The following is a 16,028-nucleotide window of genomic DNA, read 5'->3' on the forward strand; positions in this document are numbered from 1 at the left end:
TATAACTATAATTGATGAACTGATGACTGTTATATGGTGACTACAAAACTATTAATTCTTTGCCTAATGATAATAATGTGCACTAGGCTGTCAGGTGCTGGAAGTAAAGCTGTTAATGATGAAATGACTCATAAACCAACTGATCAGGAGATCAAAATGTATCAGCAAAAACAAAAAAATCTTAGACTCATGTGGTGATCAGAGTTTTAGTTAAAGGTGGACCACAGAAGATTTTCAGATTTTGAAATGAGCAATTTTAAGTGTAAGAAGGGCTGGCATACATTATTTCATTTTGTGAACTATGCTACTCTCATTGCAAGACCTGTCTTCACCTTGATCATAACTTTCTATCATGAAATATTCACAGTTACTCCTTCTGAGTTTTTTCTCTCACTGGGCTAAGTTGTTTTGTGGGAAATTCTTAAAGTCCATTGTTCCCACTGTTGCTTTCTATCATAAAAAGAACAGAAAAGTGTGGGCACTCCAAAACCAAGCCAGCACAATGGGCATGGTTTCCACTGCATTTCAATATGGCACACATGCCAACAAATGTGATGTAAGATGACCTTAACTGATAGCTTTGTGCCAGATGTAAACAAAATGTCACGTGCAGCGGCAGTAAAATGGAAAGCAGAACTGACAGAAATAGAAAATATTCTTGCAATGTCCGTGACTAACACTTAAAAACAGCGACTGCTTCTTAAAAAATGCCTAATGTGTTCCTGCTTTCCCCCGCTGCTTATTGTTACGTCCATCATGTGTTGTGGTTATTCTAAAACTTTTAACAAAATCCTGAATCAATGATGGGTGAATCATTGAATCATACACTGGATATAATCATTCACACCAGAGTCTTTTACAGCTAGTCCATCTTAAAATGTCAGTTTTTGTGTGTATTTTTCCTTTTACATGCATCTTAATTTGTCCATGTGCTGGATATGTCGTATATGTGTGGGTGTGTGGTCAAATGTGTAAGTGACCTGTGCAGTGAGGACTGCTAATTTAAAAAGGGAATGACATCATTGTACGCGAAAACATGATCTAAACTCTACTTGCTGAAGTAGTTACCACAACTAAATTACACTTTGGCATATGGGCTCTTGGCTTAGTTCGGCAACATGAGTCTATAGTACGTCACATGATCCACAGTATGTGTACATATGAGTGTATGCGCATAATGTGATTTGTTTTTTCAAGTCATTCCTTGGATAGTTTCTAAAATAAAAATAAAAATAAATAAAAAAAATAACTGAATTATTTCTGAATCTGTTATTTCTGGTTTTTTTTTTTTTTTTCAAATTAACATTTCCTTAGCAGTGTACTCTAGATGTAAATATGTGAAAATCTGGGTGTGTGTCATGTAGTCTGCAGGTCTAAGGGGCCTTGAAGGGAGCTGCAGTTCGATCCAAATGAATGGGGGCATTATGTAAGTGCTTACAACATGGAGAAATTATGTAAATGGATCCGTTGCTACACAACAATGCTCCTCCTGTCAAAATATAAACAACAATGTACAAATGGCAAAATGTTCACAATGTTGAAATATGATGGAATATGCCCCAGAGGTGGTACACATGATTATATGTACACACATAAGGGAAGTTTGCACCAGTTTACAAATGCTCCTCTCAAATTTATGAATCATATTCTGCTCCCCTAAATGCTGACTTTCAGTGAAATGAACTTTTTGGCCAGCACCCACAGGCTTCCATGGAACATCTTCAGAGTTATGTGTTATGAAGATTTATAAAGATCTCAAGTTGTTCTTAAGTGTTTGAAAAAAAAAAAAAAGATTTGATATAGGATTATGAGTGTTTGTCCTTTCCAGTTCATCTCTAATGCTGAAGGTGACGCGGGGAGGTCCAGCTGCGAGCCATCACCGAACACAGTGCTATCCCTCCACATACACCCTTTATGCGTCACTAGTTGTTTGAACTTGCCTGACTGTTTTTATTTGGTTATGCATCTAAATCATCAGGGGTCAAGTAAACAGCTCTGGTGGAGGTAAACAGCCTGAGGGATACACTTTCCTCTGGGGCCTTTAGCAGCTGATCTTCGCTCACAGACAAATGCACAAGCACATGCCTACAAATACACTCTAGAATTAGAGCGCAGATAAAACTGCTTACGTCTATTTTGTACTTAGCATTGCGTGTCTAGCTCCAGGCTTTACTTGGCACTGCCAGATCTTGTGGTGCTATATGGGCGCCAATGGCTGTTGCAGTCAGTGAGATGATGTTTTCAAGGATTCACGATGACCTCTCACAAACACACACACACACACACGCACGCAACCACCTCCTTACTAAACCTGGTTAAGCAAGAGAGAAAGCAGGGCAGAGAGTGAGAGAGAGGATCAAAGCCAGTGAGTGGGATGGATTCTCTGAAATGAATAGTGCTGGGGGATATTGCTTTAACCTTTGTCCAAAGCACTGTGCTTAGGGACCTCCCTGTTTATTTTAACGGCTTCGAGTTAGCAAAGGGTCTCTCTAGCCACAGAAAGAATCTGGGCTAACAAGACATATTCGCTACATTTATGCGGCTGTTTCATGTCACAAAAGGTTGTTCATCTACAAGATTTTCCGTCTGCTTTTTCCACTATGGATAACATGAGGTCCTACGATAATGCATTTTTGTGGTCAGCATGATATTTTGACATTTAGTCATCACCAGAGGGTTTGATCATTCACAGAGTCAGATGTACAGTAGTGTTTTCATACCGGGGATAGATCAAAACTTTCTTCATGCTGTGTCTAACCACAACTAGGATTATATTAGGATTTATTTGTTTTGGACCTAACTGCTTCACAAAAAGGCTAGGCCATCAACTTCTCTGCCACTCCCTGTTAGGACTGTAGATAAATCTGGATGCACATCAAAATGCTCATGTCTGCACTTAGCACAGTGGGTGCAGCTCCATTCTCATTTCGGCACTGAAATGTCCCAAGTTGCTGGTGAAACACAGATGATGAGATGTTGGGGTGAAATGGCAGGACCCTTCCTCTCCTCTCATCGCTGTCTATGTCATTATCCTCCCCTCCCATCCCTAAAGGATATTTTGCAAATACACACACATACATGTGATTGACCATGGGGGAGTAAGGTGTCTGCGATCGTTCAGTTGGCTGGATGACGAGCTGTATGAGACTATGTGTGTGGTACAGGATTGTTGAGTTTTTGCATGTTGAAATGACTCATTGAATGGGAGTTTGCAATACTTCAGCCCCTTTTGACTAATTCACTACCTTCAGCCTTGAAGGATCATCTGCTGGCATGCTATGATAATCACCAGAAAACATGAAGGTCTTATTAAATATTTCCCCACATGTGTGGCCTCCGGCAGAGCTTAAACTTCTTTTTTTTGAATATGTGTGTTTTGTTTCATGTTGTATACAGCAGCTGGCCCCTTTAGGGTAAAATAATTGAGGTGGAGATGGAGATGGTGTCTTTAAAGGAGCATAAGGAGGGCATGAAGATGCTAGTGGGAGTGGGTGGTTAGAATAACAATCTGTAAATACAGTGAACGCAAACACTCTCTCCTTGTGGCAGACTAAATTGGCTTCTCTAACTCCTCTGTCCCACTTGAAATGCTGTGGGACATATTGAAACCCTTAGTTCTTTCTTCTTACTAATAATCAGCCCCTCTCCTCTGGGCCTCCCTCGATCCCTCCATCTCTCCTATTACCCCTGCTCACCCACAGCTGCACTGCAGCACTCGGAGTGGAAAGAAACAGCGCAGGGAGGGAAAGGAGGATTTGAAAAGAGGAGGGGATGAAGAAGATATATGATAGCAGGATGAGTTAAAGAGATATCGGGATGAAAACAGTAAGGAGCAGTATATGGGAGGAGAACTTGAATGCTGCGCATATATGGCAAACCAATTAAATATGACTATCTGATGACAAGACGAGCTGCCTCGTTCAATATCTTCATTACTTATACTGAATATGCATTGATATGAAGGGTTTACTGTTCATATGCAGTCTCTCTGACTTTTCCCCTCTTATCTCCAACGCTTGGAGGATACTCCTCATGCCTGTGGTCATGGCTTTGGTGACTTTGGTTTTTGACTGCTAGACAGTGCATTGACTTGCTCTGTGTAAATCTGCCTGGGTGGGAAACAATTTGTGGCTGATGACATGTTTCTCGCATTCATTTGCACACATTCAGCACACGCCCGATGGATTTACATATCAGATTCATTTTACCCCATAACATCTATCCGGTGAACATCTCAAAGGGTCTTTTATGTGCTTTAATACAGGAACATGAAAAACATTTGACTCAGAGGTCAGAAAGGGACCTGGGTTTAACTCACCAAGGTCTCACACTGCTCTGAAAACAGCACAACAAGCCCCACATTAAGGGAGCTTTGAGAGGGAAATGAGCAACGAAAGGAAAGCACACAGCAGAAGCCACATTTCCAAGTGTTTAATATTGTTTTTCAAAGAAACCTAAATACTCACAAGGGATAGGAGAAGGGAGCAGAGGAAGAGAAGGAAGCAGGTAGATTATCTGTCCCCAATTTTTTGCTTCAGCTGAACTGTCAGCATGCGAGAGAAACTGGGGGGGGGGGAGTAGTGGCCTTGATTATATAAAGACTGAAAGCTGAATGAAACACTATCTTTATGGCAGTGTTAAAGCAAGAACTGGAACTGGTGCTTTGGCTGCAGCTAAAAAAAACATCCTCAGCTCTGAGCTTGTCGTTTTCATTCAGACTCTTGTTTTCTTTCAGCTGAAAGCAAGCTCCCCTGCCCAGAAAGCTGGCTAGTACTGGACACACAGTCACACAATACGTTCTTCACTCTCCCACTGCCAAGTCAGAACCGGACACATGCCCCTACGGTACTGTTCCAATGGCCATAACCTTGCCCAATGAAAAAGTCAAAAACAATGCAAGTAATGTGACGCAGAAGGAGAGGTTGATGTGGTAGTAAATAGCAGTCTGGAGTTGTTTCAACAATAACAGTCTTCTGAAATCAGAGACATATTAACAAACCCCTTAGATTCCCTCACTGAAGGGATGTTTTTCTCTCCGGTCCGTTGGGAAACACTGTTGTAGTGATGGGATAAGTTGTCATATTTAGCCAGTTGTGTACAACGTGGAGGTCCATCTTGCTTCAATTAAAAACTCCAGTGCATCTGGTTTTGATTAGGGGGCACTGGCAAAACGAAGGTGATTCCTTTCTTAATGAAAACCACCAGAGAGGTTGAGCAGTGCTAAAAACTGGTTAACAAAGAATAATAGTTGAGCAGGGAAGGTATTTCATTCTCATCTTCCTTCCCCTGCAGTTTCCTTCCTTCTCCTTCTATTCTACAAGCCAGATGGACAGACCTAACCTTAGAGGGCTGCACATGGGGTGATGGGGTAGGGGGTAAAGAGTTTATGAAATCAATCCCTCTCCTGGTTACTCTTCTTTATCCATTTTATTCCTGCATATTTTTCTCACTCCCTGTTACTTTTTCAGCTCACTCTTTCCCAGCCCTTTGCTCTGTGAGGATTTCTGTGAATTCGCAGTGGCTCAGCAGAAGCAGACTCAGGTTTCCGCTTCATGGAGCTGAAGATTTACTCCAGAGCAAAGGACTGTTTACTGTGATTTGACATTGAACCATTGCTTCCCCTCCTTGGCCACAGCGTCACCTCATCCCTCATCTTGAGACCAATGGTATTTGTTATTTACAAGCACACTACATCTTATTTTGCGACCTTGTCACTCCGTAAGTTCAAATTCCGGATAGGCTCTAACCACAGATGCTGACTTGAAACAATTAGACTTGATGCACACTGAGTGTGACAAAGCTCTTCAGTGCAAAGTGTCTCGAGTAGGGAGGGAGGAACAGGGTGAATGACAGTCAGTGACAGCATAATGTATACCCCTCTACTATCATGTACGTCACAGAATACTCAAGCAGCCACAAGTGTGCCTATGACACTGTGACTTGGCCTCTATGAAGCTCATGGAAATGTGCTGGTCACCAAAAGTGCAAGGATGCGACTAGTAAGGAGCGCCAAAAGCAGAGTGAAAAGTTGGATGTGAAAAGATACACGCCACACTGTCTCTTCATAACTTTGGGCGTTTCTCAGAATGTGGTCTGATCTAATGAGCAATTCAGCTGGTGATGCAATGATTACCTTCTTTCATCTTGTCATCTCTTTTATTTTCTTATCTTTGATTGTCTCTCGATCTTTCATCTCTGTGATCAGGTCGTCTACAGGGCGGTCTGTCTGTGTCTCACTCCCATCAGCCTCAAAGGAGAGGAAGCTTGACAAATACACAGACGGTCCCAATCTGATTCTCTGCTTATTAAAGAGTACTTTCTGATGATGTGCAATAGGTTTTGTGAAAGAAGTGGAAAGTTGTGTCCAGTTGTTTGATGAGAACTGCATCTTTGGAAAGTAAGAAATGTAAAAAAAACAAAAAACAAACAAACAAACAAAAAAAAACACAGAGACACATTTGCATTTATAATGAAATAAGCTTTGTTTCTGAGGTTGTTCAGCAGTAGTAACTACCCACCCATACCATGAAGCTAGGGAAAGAGTTGTTGAAGATAAGTTAAGAAGAGAGGTGACAATCAGTGAGCAGCAGTACGGCTTCATGTCAACAAAGAGCACTAAAGATGTGATGTTTGCTTTGAAAGTGTTGATGGAGAAGTATAGAGAAGGTAAGAAGGTGTTGCACTGTCTTTGTGGATTTAGAGAAAACATATCATACGGTGCCAAGATAGGAACTGTGATACTGTATGAGGAAGTCAGGAGTGGCAGAGTAGTATCTGAGGCTGTGCAGGAGATGTCTGAAGACACGGAAACAGTGGTGAGATGTGTGGCAGGAATGACAGATGGGTTCAAAGGATCAGCTCTGAGCCCTTCTTGTTTGCAATGGTGATCGACAGGTTGATATATGAGGTCAGGCAGGAGTTTCTCTGGACTATGATGCTTGCAGGTAACATTTTGATCTGTAGTGAGAGTAGGTAGCAGGTGGAAGAGAACCTCGAGAGGTGGAAGTTTGTTCTGGAGAGAAGAGGCAGCCACAAGTGTGCTTGTGACACTGTGACTTGGCCTGTATTTAAAAGACAGTAGAATCAAGACAAGACAAATGTGAGTGAGTTAGATGGAGGCAGGTGTAAGAGTAAAGATGCAAGAAGTAGAGGTAGTAAAGGTGGACAAGTTTAAATACCTGGAATCAACGATTCAAATCAACAGAGGTGAAGAAGAGACTGCAGGCAGGGGGAGTGGGTGGAGATGAGTGTCAGGGTGATTTGTGACAGAAGGATGGCAGCAAGAGTGAAAGGGAAGGTTTACAAGACGGTAGGGAGAACTCCTATTATGTATGGTTTGGAGATGGTAACAAGAAGACAGGAAGCAGAGCTGGAGGTGGCAGAGTTGAAGATGCTAAGATTTTTGTTCAGAGTGACCAAAATGGAGAAGATTATAAATGAATATACCTAAGGAACAGCTCAGGTTGAGTCTTTTGGAGACAACATTACTGAGACAAGGCTGAGGATGAGTTGCGGATATATTGGCCAAAGAAATATGGAGCTGCCAGGCAGGAGGAAAAGAGAAAGACCACAGAAAAGATTGATGGATGTAGTGAGAGAGGACATGCGGAAGATTGATGTGACAGAACAGGATGCAAAGGATAGGGTGAGGCGGAGAAAGATGATCCACTGTGGCAACCTCTAAAGGGAGCAGCTGAACTTTCTTAAAGTACATCATCTCTGGCTCCATAGTTTATGATACACTGTTGTGACCCCACCAATCTGGCAAGTGATTGTTCTTACAGTGTTTGTTGTCTCTCATTGTTCTACTTTTCTGTCTGCATAAATCTGCTAATCACATTTCAAGAGTCTTAAAAAAAAAGCAAACATATAACAAACCCTTCCTTTTTAAAAAACAAAAAACAAAAAAAAACCACTTTATTAATTTGACTTGCAACATGCAAGTACTGTATGCCTTTGATGGGGAAAACTTCTGTTACATTTTTACATATTTGGTGCAACAGAAAATTTCCTCCTGGAACAAGTGAGTGGTTTGAACTGACATGAAGATGATAAATTAATGTCTAATAACTAACTAACTAATGAGTTTTCAACAGGTTTCTATGAAATTCAAACTCTTCCATAACATTAAAAAATATATTTACAAATCAGAAAATTTGTATACTCAAAAACTAAAACATAATCAGGGCCTAACTTATCCGCCAGAGAGCAACTGACCTTGAAACGCTTGAGAGACATGGGTGGTTTGACCCGGTTTTATAGCACACTTATTACAGGCTCAAAGGATAACTCTGTTTCATATCTATCTACATAGAGGAACAACCCCCAGATGAAAATCTCTTGAGATGAAAGGAATCAATCATGTCTGTTGGCTCAAATTCAATCTATTAAAAGAAGAACCAAATTATTGGAGTACAGATGGTTGATGAGAATGTATATTACTCCTGTCAAATTACACAATTTTAATCAGAATATTTCATATAACTCTGTAAAATGTAAATGATTAGCCTCATACATTGTATGTAGGAGTGTAGGGAGCCCCAAGTGTTCAGGAAGGAGGCTTTAAAATCAATTTCTGAATTGACAGAGAACAAAGTCCCATTGGACACCAAGTTGTGCTTGCAGCATATATATCCCCTAGTTAATGAACTAAATTTGAGTAGTATAAATTACACTGCTCAGAAAAAAAAATGAAGGGAACACTCACTTATCACAGTATAACACTAAGTCAGTTATGCTTCAGGGATATCAATCTGTCCAGTTAGGAAGCATAAACCATTGTGAATCCATTTCAATTGCTTTGGTGCATAAAGTGACATCAGGTGCGGAAGAGTGGCAACAACAATACAACCCCAAAAGAAAATGTTTTTCCAGGTGATGACCACAGACCATTGCTCCTTCCTTATCCCTCCTGACTGATTTTGTTTTTCTTTTTGCTAGTGCCGTTGTAACTACTTGTAGCAATTACTCCTCCTTTGTGCAAGGAGGAACTGGAGGAGCACTGCCAAAGCCCTACAAAATGACCTCCTGCGGGTTACTAATGTGCATGTTTCTAACCAAACTGTCCGAAACAGACTCCACGAGCATGTCATGAGGTCTCAACGTGCTTTAGTGGGACCTGTTCTCTCAGCCCAGCAGTTTCATTGGTGTTTTCGGTAGAATGCCAGAACTGTCCGCCACTGGTGCCCCATTCTTTTCACAGAAGAGAGCAGGTTCACGCTGAGCACATGTGACAGATGTGAAAGAGTGTGGAGAAGCTGTGGTTAATGTTAATGCTGCCTGCAACATGATCCAGCATGTCTGCATAAGACATAAGGTTTGATATTGTGTCTTAGGATTTTATCCCTGCAATCAGTGTGCTGTTGGCTAGCACTTGGAGCTCTGTGAGACCCTAAAAGGACAGGCCTCTCAGATCATTACTAACCCACTGCCAAACCTTATGCTTTTGCAGTGGACTCTGGGTTCCTCCTGGTGCAGGGCAATGCCCAGATCTGTGGCCAGATTGTGTGGGCAGTTCCAGGATGATGTCTGTATCAATGCCATTGACTGGCCATCATGTTCCCTAGACCTGCATCCAACTTAGAACCTCTGGGACATTAGATATTGATCCATCTGAAGCTGTGAAATAGCGCTGCAGACTGTCCAGGAGCACAGTGGTGCAGTGTAGTTGAGTTTTGCTTAATGTAAGCCAAATACATAATCACATTAAAATATAGAAAGACCAGCAATTATTATGTGGATGCACAATGTTTCTTTTGCAGTCATTTTTAATTTAATTTAATTTTTTGTCAAATAGTCAGAGATGACAGAACTGAACTGCAACAGTAGGTTATTTGACTCCTAACCGAGTTGGACTAATAATCAATTGCAGATAAGTGTAAAAGGATAGCAAGATGTTGGATATGTTGTAAACAAATGCATTTTTTAATAGTAGTTTCATAATTTTTTGTGACTATGTCAGAATTCTTACCCATTAGGCGGAGAGTTGCATCACATGCAATTTTTGGAGATTTTTTTTTTGTCCCCTAACCTGGAATGGTGCTAATTCTGATTGCACAAAGCAATGAGACACAGTAAATATTTTCTGGCCAACGATTGCTCAAAGGCAAAAGATTAAATATGACCACTTTATCCGACCTCTATAAAGTCAGCACAACCCATAACGCTACAGGAAGCCCAGAGGAAATGAATGATCAGGGCAGATAGTTTAGTTAAGGTATACAAAGGAGTTTTTGGAACTTGCTTTATTTCCTGTTGGGAGACGAGTGACAGCTGTTTGCAGTTCAGGAATAAAGAATTGATGCTGCATGCTGGGCTGCTGGGCATCAAGGGACAGGAGAGAGGCTCTTTATGAAATATTGAAGAAGACTGGAGATGGGGCTAATAGCCTTCCTCCTCAAATCTTCTATCAGCCAACAATATGAGTGCTCTGGAGGAGAGCATATGGAGCCTACATGTAGGCGTAGCTATAAGCCATTTACACACTTGCACTGCAGCCCTGAAATTTTTAGATATTACCTGACAGAGGTGAGAATGTAAACGTTCAGGTCTTTAACCTGCCGGGACGTCAGATTGCACTGATTCATGAGACAAGTGCAAGTGATGGACTGATGAGTTCACAGCTAGCAAAGGCTGTACTGTGTTCTGCCTCCTGCACATCGTCAGGCAGAGTATTTCCAGCAATGAGAATGCATCTGATGCAGACTCTCTACTGTCAAAATAATATAAGTATTGATCAGTTCTTCTTTTTTTTACTGGTTTTCATTGCAGTAAAATATACTTTTGTAAAGCCTAGATATTACTCCGTTGTGGGCATAGACACGGACAGCTGGAGATCTGACAGCAAAGGAGTCATTCCCGTTATGGTTCTTCAAAGTCTGCTTGAAGTCTGGCACCTGCAACGTATGCATACTAGGCACATTGTAGCATAAATGCTCCACAGACGAGTCCACAAAATTACAAAAAACAAACAGGAATGCAGACATGCACACAGACCTGTGCGGATACTAGTGGATACTAGCGAACTCGCAGACGTGGAAAGCTGCTTTACAACATTCCTTTTTTAGATTTCAGACATGAAGCAAGCTGCAGCAGAGAATTTGTAGCAGTGGGCCACTTGAGAGCATTCACGTTTGACATTTGAGAACTTGCTGCTTTTCATTCACAAGTGTAAGTCACTTCTAGGTCCGTTTTAGTTAGCATTTGGAAATGGGTGCCTTAAAGAGAATATGGCATCTTGTGAAATCCTTAATGGGCCAGTCAGCATACATTAGCACAATGCTAACATTTTATGGACAGTATCAACTTCCCAGTAAAAAAAGAAAAGAAAAGACTTTAGTATTTTTTAATCAAAGTTCTGATGTTTAATCGATACTGTATTAGCAAAGAATAAAGGAAAGTGTTTTTTTTGTTTTTTGGGGGGGGGGAGGGGGGGGTCTAGAAGCTGAGGTAAACAATTATTTTATCTGTTTGGCACCATTCACTCTTCACTGAGGACTATTTTGTGATCGCCCCCTGCTGCATCACCAGCAGGACTGCAGCCAATTTATGTACAAAGGAATTAATAGAAAGTGAAATGGCTCTCCTAGATGAGCTTTGATAACGTCTAAAGCTGTCTGACTTCACTGACACTCAGTGCTGTCACACAGCACTGAGTGTCAGTGAAGCAGAGAGAAAGAGAGAGAAGAGCCTTTGAGACTTTTCTTACACAGAATGCTTCTGCTAGAAATTTCTTTGCTGTGAATATTTAAAGCCATATTCAAAGCCAGTTTTAAAAATTACATTTATTTTGAGAATTACTACTAAGCTCAATATTAAGCTTGTTTATTATTGTAATTTCACTCCAAAGATCAAAACGTCTTATTTCAAAACACTCATGCTCCCAGCTCTCCTCTGTTTTCTCTGATCACTATGTTTGAGTGCCACAGCTAGTCATTTTGTGACAAAAGCCTTGTCATGCTTGGGTGCTAGCACAAACACAATTAAAAAAAAAAACATCTTCATGCAAATGGAGCAAACTCAACGGCTGCGATTGTTGTTAATTACTCATAAACATCCCCTATCACCTGGCACATGAAATGGCACGAACTGGGGGAACCGAATCAATGGCAGAAAATCCAGGCAGATGAAGCACAGAGGGATAGAGGATGCATTTGTTTTGGTCATTAGGAGCTCATCGTGACCTAGTGAGCCAAAGCATTAAAGCAGTGACAAGGCAAAGGCTCTTTCTTGCTTTGTGTGTATGTGTAGGGCCAATTGGCCCACAATGATACCTCCTTAGTTCCTAGAAACCATTGTTTGCATGCCTTCAAACACCAAACAGGAGCCAGTGTTAGGGTAGTTTTGGCCATTTGCCATTTGGTAATTTGATGTGTCTCTTGTGTAAAATGTGTAATGAGTAGTTATAAAACTAGATACAATTTATTCTTTTGTAAACTCATCATGTCTCTGTTATTAGGCATCCTTTGGTGGTAGCAGACAAATTATAAAGGTTTCCACAGGTTTTACAGTTCTTGTTTGTTTACAAGGTCATGGGGTATCTATAGGATGCATAACAGCTTTATTGTACTTTTCAGCAAACGGGCCTTTGTGCACGTCTTATCTGTGGTGTTAATTTGTGCCAACAAAAACATTCCCTCAGACTAAGAGTTCCCTATTCCCAAAAGTTCTTTTTTTGTATCTCACTTTCATGTGACCTCAAATTAGTCACAAGGCATTCCTTATGTTTATTCTAAAGTATGCATAGACCATTTAAGAGTTTTGTGGTGAGCTTTGATGCCAGAGCGACATGTTAGGCCCTTTCATTTCAAGGTAAGGTCATTGGAGCATTCGATGTTAGTCTGGAAGGCCCATCTCCCCCCGTTGCCAAATCCTCGAAAGAGCAGAAGAATTAAACAGCCAAGTTGAGTGGGTGGATGGAGAATAAACACACTGTTTTGCAATCCTGCTGCACAGTGTTGAACTGATACATCAACCCCTTGCAGCTGCCGTGCCTTTAAAATATGTGCACTGTTGTTTTTGGGTACCTCGTTGCTGTTGACTAGAAAAAAGACTTTGTACCATTAATGCTTTATATGAAAGTACAAGACCTTAATTATAGTGTAAAATGGAATACAGAGAGACAACCAAGTTCATGGAAACGCAGCACCTCCAGCCCAGCGGTAGCAGTTTCAGTGCAGAGTCAGATAAATTTTTTTTTATTACTTGTTATGAATGTCCGTAGCACACAGATAGTATCCCCACTTTGCTTATTTACTCAAAGCTCTACCTCTGAACAGCTCTCATTCAGCGCTTAATGTCCGCGCATTTGGTAATTGTTGTTTTCTTCTGCCCCTGAAATCTCACCACCTCACAGGATCGAGCCCCTCTGTCCTCTTGTTTATTTTCGAAGGCCTCACCTGGGACAAACACCCTTAGGTTGGCTTCAACGGGCTAACAGCCTCAAAGGTGCCCTGAAAATCTGTGGATGTTGACATGAATTTGTTCCAGTTGCTTGAAGGAGCAGGAAGAATGTGGATGGGTATGAGAAAGCTCTGGTGGTGGGACTCACTCAGGTCTTGCCCAGACTGGGGCTTACAGCAGGGATCACTCAGCTTTAGTCAGCTCTTCCCGTCTTCAAAGGCAAGGGAGGAGAGATTCTATGAAATCATACAATAACATTGAATCTGACCACCCTTTCAAAACACAACTGGACTAAACTAGATGGGTGGGAGCGAGACAGGAGGAAGAGATGGAGTTTTACTGCTGATACAAGAGAAGATAAGAACACACTTGCTTCTGTGCTGTGGGAACATATGTAGAACATACACACACATTCTCACTGACATATTAAAATTACATTAAAAAAAACATTTGTCTGAGATTGAATGAGCTGATCATGCATACCCTGCACTGGCAACACCCTGCTTTATATTTACACTGTTATGTGTATTCACTCAGATAAACTTTACTATTTTACTGCTGGTCACTGAGCTGCCCCATTTCAGAAAATACAGTGGCTTGCAAAAGTATTCATACCCCTTGAACTTTTCCATATTTTTCACATTACAACCACAAACATAAATATATTTCACTGGAATTTAATGTGAAAGACCAACACAAAGTGTTATACAATTGTGAAGTGGAAAGAAAATTATACATGATTCAAAACATTTTTTACAAATAAAAAACTGAAAAGTGTGGTGTGCAAAAGTATTCAGCCCCCTTTTTCTGAGTGCAACCAATTGCATTCAGAAGTTGCCTGATGACTGCTAATGACTAAAAAGAGTCCACCTGTGTGTAATCTAATCTCAGTACAAATACAGCTGCTCCGTGACGGCCTCAGAGGTTGGTTAAGAGAAGATTGGGGAGTAAACAGCATCATGAAGTCCAAAGAACACACCAGACAGGTCAGGAAAAGGTTGTGGAGAAGTTTAAAGCAGGCTTAGGCTATAAAAAGATTTCCCAAGCTTTGAACATCTCACAGAGCACTGTTCAATCCATTATCTGGAAATGGAAAGAGTATGGCACAACCATAAACCTACCAAGACAAGGCCATCCACCTAAACTTACAGGCCGAACAAGGAGAGCACTGATCAGAGATGCAGCCAAGAGGCCCATGGTGACTGGACGAAATGCAGAGATCCACAGCTCAGGTGGGGGAATCTGTCCACAGGACAACTATTAGTCGTGCACTGCACAAATGTGGTCTTTATGGAAGAGTGGCAAAAAGAAAGCCTTTGTTAAAAGAAAACCATAAAAAGTCCCGTTTGCCAGAAGCCATGTTGGTGACACAGCAAACATGTGGAACAAGGTGCTTTGGTCAGATGAGACCAAAATTGAACTTTTTGGCCAAAATGCAAAAAGCTATGTGTGGTGGAGAATTAATGCTGCTCATCACTCTGAACACACCATCCCCACTGTCAAATATGGTGGTGGCAGCATCAGGCTCTGGGGCTGCTTCTCTTCAGCAGGGACAGGGAAGTTGGTCAGAGTTGATGGGAAGATGGATGGAGCCAAATACAGGGCAATCTTGGAAGAAAACCTGTTGGAGTCTGCAAAAGACTTGAGACTGGGGCGGAGGTTCACCCTAAACATAAAGCCAGGGCTACAATGGAATGGTTTCAAACAAAACATATTCATGTGTTAGAATGGGAATTTGTGGCAAGATCTGGCAAGATCTGAAAACTGCTGTTCACAAACGCTCTCCATCTAACCTGACTGAGCTTGAGCTGGTTTGCAAAGAAGAATGGGCGAAAATTTCAGTCACTAGATGTGCAAAGCTGGTGGAGACATCCCCTAAAAGACTTGCAGCTGTAATTGCAGCAAAAGGTGGTTCACAAAGTATTGACTCAGGGGAGCTAATATTTTTGCACACCGCACTTTCAGTTTTTTATTTGTAAAAAATGTTTTGAATCATGTATAATTTTCTTTCCACTTCACAATTGTATACCACTTTGTGTTGGTCTTTCACAATAAATTCCAGTGAAATATATTTATCTTTGTGGTTGTAATGTGACAAAATATGGAAAAGTTCAAGGGGTATAAATACTTTTGCAAGCCACTGTATATTCTGAAGTCATTACTGAAGAGTGGCTCAGAAGCATGGCTGCCACATAAACTTTGTATCTCTTGAGCCAGTGTCTTCAGATTTTGACTTAAGGATCTACTTATCAGATTTTACTGGTCAAAGATCCCCCCGCCCCCCTTTTTAAAATACTGGAAGGCCTCAGAGATTGTCATTACATCTGGCACAAACTGTGACTTGGAGTCAAGGATAACTGATTAGTGTTTTAGTGGTCAAAGGTCATGGTCATTGTGACCTCGCAAAACCTGTTTTTGCCCATATTTCAAGAATCCATCTGTTAATTATTACTAAACTGGACACATATGTTCAACGGGTTAAAATTATGAAGTTTTATATCTAAAGGGTCAAAGGTCAAATTTATATTGACCTCATAATGTCTTGCAAAAAAACTTTTGGCCATTTATCAACTCCATAACAAAGGAAGAGAAGGAGAGCTTGGATTAAAATGGGCCAGAATGATCCA

The sequence above is a fragment of the Archocentrus centrarchus genome, chromosome 6, assembly GCF_007364275.1.
Source record: "Archocentrus centrarchus isolate MPI-CPG fArcCen1 chromosome 6, fArcCen1, whole genome shotgun sequence".
Taxonomy (NCBI): domain Eukaryota; kingdom Metazoa; phylum Chordata; class Actinopteri; order Cichliformes; family Cichlidae; genus Archocentrus; species Archocentrus centrarchus.